Source organism: Desmodus rotundus, chromosome 6 (genome assembly GCF_022682495.2).
Source record: "Desmodus rotundus isolate HL8 chromosome 6, HLdesRot8A.1, whole genome shotgun sequence".
NCBI classification, from domain to species: Eukaryota; Metazoa; Chordata; class Mammalia; order Chiroptera; family Phyllostomidae; genus Desmodus; species Desmodus rotundus.
The window spans coordinates 43,695,223-43,699,734 of record NC_071392.1 but is presented as its reverse complement, the minus strand read 5'-3'; the positions used below and the strand labels follow the sequence as shown (position 1 = coordinate 43,699,734).

Sequence of the window (4,512 nt, the reverse complement as noted above, 5' to 3'; positions counted from 1 at the left end):
CTTTGTGCCAGCTCCGCTTTCTGTGACACGTGCTTCCCTCCTGTCCACAGAAGTCCTACTCCACTGGGGCGTGGGGGCAGGTCCCGCTCTTCCCTGGACTCCTGAGCAGAGGCATATCTTGCTCTAGAGCTTTCAGTCAAGGTGGAGGCATAGGTAAACAGGGCTCACCTCACACAACCACAGCAAAAATTACAGCTAAGCTACAAAACAACTATCACCCAGAATCATGACAAAATCAAGGTGTGTGAAAGGAAGCCCAATAACCAAGGAATGGTGGTTTTCTTTTTTTCTCTCTTTAAATCAGTGCAGGGATCTTTTTTTTACACTTGCCATGCCATGAATTCATGGGGAATGGGCTCTGGCAGCTCAGACTCCTGTCCATTGGTTCTCACACTGTGCTTCTCCGGCTGGAACCCAGGCACTTTCTCTTAGGCTCCTCCTCCTTTTCTGCCACTTTCCCGTCACACATGTCAGGGGCTGTCTCGGCTGCTAGAGTGCTCAAGATGCCCAATACGTACGTTACTTCTCTGGGCAAGAATCTTGTCTTTAGCTTGTTCGTTTCCAACAATGCCCACTGTAGACTTGTTCCGCTTTGCCGTGGGAGCATTTGCGGGCATTCCTTTTTGAGCAGTGCCCATTCTCTTGATGTCGACAGTATCGCCTTTCTTGTAGATTCGCATTGTATGTGGCCAAGGGAACCACTCCATTTTTCTAAAAGGCCCAGAGAACACATAGCAGGTGCCTCTCCTCTTTCCCTTTGTGTTAGTCATTTTGGCAAATTACCGGAAGATGGTGGTTCCAGTTGGAAAGGATTTGTGTTTTGTCTTCTTAAAAAAAAGACAAAAACAAAAACCCTACTGAGACTACTAATCCTATAGTGGAAGTTAGGGCCTCAGTTTTTTGTGTATTCTACTATAACTAGGTTAACTTTTATATTATATTTTTCTCTGGTTAATAAAACCATCTTCGACACTCGTGGTCACTAAATGGGTTTGTTTCTCTAATAGAGTAAAACATGTTAGAGATGATGGAAGCCTTCAAGCATCTGGTTTTACCAGAAACTGAGTGTAAAGTGGCCACAGTGGAATGGAGCAAAGGAAAACATCCTTTGAATTTTCATTACATCATAGACATATTATGTACAGATAATCTTATTTTCCACATGCATATGCTAGTAGAAGGAAATGGCTACATTCTATTTTTCCCCAAAATTATACATACAAGTAGCTTGCCAGACAGTATTTTATTGAATCTAGGATGCCATCTACCGTAAAATATATCATTATTCTTCATGTTACTAAGAAAGAAAAGTCATTGCCATTGATTGAAAGAAGTATGAAAAAGTGAGTCTTGAAATCAAAGATGGTGTATCCTTCAATGCTCGATGAGCTCATTTTAACATCCTTTGTGTCTTCTCTTTCCCTTAATACTTAAAGACATTAGTTGACTAGTTTGAAAGCATTAATCACAATTAAAATAGATGTTTCACTTTATACAACACAAATACAACCATTCACCGCCGAATGTCCTAATCTTAATAGCATTTTAAGTACTAATGAAATGAAGCTAGTTTATGTTTCTTGAATTGATTGAATAAAACAAGGGCTCAGTCATTAAGCAGATCGTGACAGCCACCACCAAGGGGGCCTGCTGGGTCTTACAGTGTTCAAAGGGTTTATGAATGGCAATGCTATTTTGTCTTATTCCTACCTTGTTGAGCACTTGTTCCTAACAAATCCTTGAACTAATACCAGATCTCCTCCTCCCATCCCCACCTCTGTCCCCCACCCCTCACCCCGGACTAGTCACAGAAGAGCCCCCGTTAGGCTAATATTAATGAATTCACACCATGCGGTTATGGCATAGTTGTCAGGAGCATAACAGGCAGAATTGTTTCAGCAAGAGATTTAGCAGAAAGATAAAAAGAACTTCAGCAAGGAGAATGGTAGATAGAAAATGTCAGGAGAGAAATTGGGTTTCTATTTTGAGGATAGTAAAACCATTGTGTTTTAATGTATTCAGGTTCAAACTAATTCATAGCCAATGACCATGCAAGTTAAAGCCACAGGGTGCGTGCTCCCACTGAGATGCAAGGAATTTAGGTTCTGCCTTCAGGAGTCAGAGGATGAGAGGTGGGGGCTTGATCTTTGGAAGCCTCGGTTTTTTAATGTAGGCTGTTGGACTGCAGGATCTCCAAACCCCCTTCAGTGTGTGGTGCTGTGGTCTAGCTAGAGGTCATTGTTGAAGGACCCAAGGCAAAGCCCAGGCCTTGGGCCAGCCTCCACTGGAAGGAGGTTAGGACTGGGTACTGTCATTTTGCCAAGGACTTCTGGCTTCAGATTAGTGCAAGACCTCAGGCATCAAATTTCTGGACCTTGCAAAATGGTTCCTGTGACTGTGGTTTTGGCTGCCTGGTATCCAAACACCCTTTTTCCTGGGGACAACCCCAGATTAGGTGGAGTGCAGGGGCAGCCAGAAGGTGGGCACGTGCCACCGCTTAGCCAAGCAGAGGCACAGACATGAACCCACTGGGAGAGGCAGAGATTTCTAAGGTGGGCTCACAGCAGAGGGGCGCCTGGAGCCGCACACCATCTGGCATCTTGTGGTGGCATTCTGGCCAGACAGTTCTGGAAACAGTCCGGCTGTACTCTCACTGTGTAGTCTCTCCTTGTTCCCGCCCCTCTCAGAGCCTATTTCTTTCTTTTCTCCTTTTTCTTTTTTTAAAAATATGTTTATTGATTTTAGAGAAAGAGGAAGGGGGAGAGAGAGGAAGAACTATGAATGTGAGAAAGTAACATCAATTGGTTGCCTCCCAATTTGTGCCCAGTCCAGGGATCGAACCCTTATCCTAGGGATGTGCCCTGGCTGGGAATCTAACCCTCAACATTTTGGTGTGCAGGATGACACTCCGACCAACTGAGACGCCCTGGCGAGGGTCAGAGCCTATTCTCCCCTTCCCACAGGCTCTCATTAAAGCTTCCCTTGGTCCCCAGGACTTTACACTCTTTGCCGTTAAGTCTGACTCCCTGATCTCTGCAAGGGCAGATCTGTACTGAACTCTGGAAAGCCTGAGATAAAGCCTTAAGCACAGGGGTGGCCAGGGGGTGCTGCTGGGTAAAGTAGCCTGGGAGGACACCTGGAGGGGCCTTGTCAGGAAGTCTCCCCACGAAGAGTCAGGCTACCTAGTAGATAGTCCACACCCTTAGTCTGATCACCTGCCTCTTTTCTCTGATCCCTTCCCCCTCTGTCTATAAACCCTTCCCGATGTCGTGGCCATGCAATTAAATACTGTATTTAAAATCAAGTTTCATCTAAGCTCCTTATGGGTTATCTCTGCTGCCGCAGAGGTGTAGGAAGCTGACAGCACAGTAAGTAGACCCAGCTTGGTAGGGGAAGCCTGGGAAGCTAGGGTGGATGGGCTGCTGTCTTCCTGGCCTGCCCCTCTGGGGGTCTGGATCCTTGTCTCTTAAGCCACTGAGATTCTCCTTGTAGTTTCCCCACAGCACAGAGCATTCCCTACATCACAGCGCTGTGCTAAGGTGGATTTCTTTCTTCTTAAAATATCATGCTTATTCAGCCACTGGGGTACCTGGTTCCTGGCATTTAAGAGAAATGCTTATTAAACTCTGAATAAGGCCATTTCCTCTGCAATTAGAGACTTTTGGCTCAAACAAGATCTTTTCCGAGAAACCATAAGCCAGTGTTCTGGTATTTCAACATTTCATCCCTCTCTTTTCCCTCACTCCTCATTAGGGTTTTGTCCTAAAAACTGAATACCACCATGAAGCAATCACCCAAACGAATTCTTCCACTTCGCAGGCTTAAGAGAATGTAGTTAAAACGCACATAGACCACCCAAACCTGTGGTAGAGCTTTAGACCTAATGTATGTGAAGGGCCATTTCCAGAAGGAATAATGACTAGAAGGCACAAATAAAGCACTGAAATAAAATCACCCTTTGAATTATGTATAAGCAAAGTAAATCAGTAAAATCCAAGTGCACTTTAAGAATAGAGATTTGCCATTTGCTGGAATGGGGATTTATTTCATCATTAAGAAGGAAGGGAAAAGTTGAAGTAACAAAGTTCATTGTACTTAGTGTAGAGGACGAAGTGCTTCACATTTTCCACGATCTTCTCTCTGGTCCATCAGTATGTTGTCTGGGGTGCACATGCTTTAAATTCTCATTAAGAGAAGAGTTACCTCATTGCAAGGGGTTGACAGTCTCTCGAGCTGAGAAGATGGGACATAAAGTTCTGATATTCCTTTCTTTTGTTCACTCATTCATTCATTTGTTCATTCACTCATTCCCTTATTCATTATGAAGCCCTTTCTCTGTGCTTGGAACTGAGGGGGATGGTAACACAACAGCAGAACTCTCCTCCTCTCCAGGGTTTCGCAGTCTCCTCAGTATTTAAGAGTGGACCGCCTTGTGCTGTGCGCTGTCCATCTGATGAGTACAAAAGATGTTTAACCAGTGAATCCCTTTGAATGTCAAGGGAGAGCCTCTGC

At 44.6% G+C, this 4,512-nt stretch overlaps 1 pseudogene; it reads right to left on the bottom strand.

Moving 5' to 3' along the window:
• Positions 1-320: 320 nt before the first annotated feature.
• Positions 321-773, bottom strand: LOC139441016 (large ribosomal subunit protein eL21-like; annotated as a pseudogene).
• Between the last annotated feature and the right edge of the window lie 3,739 nt (positions 774-4,512).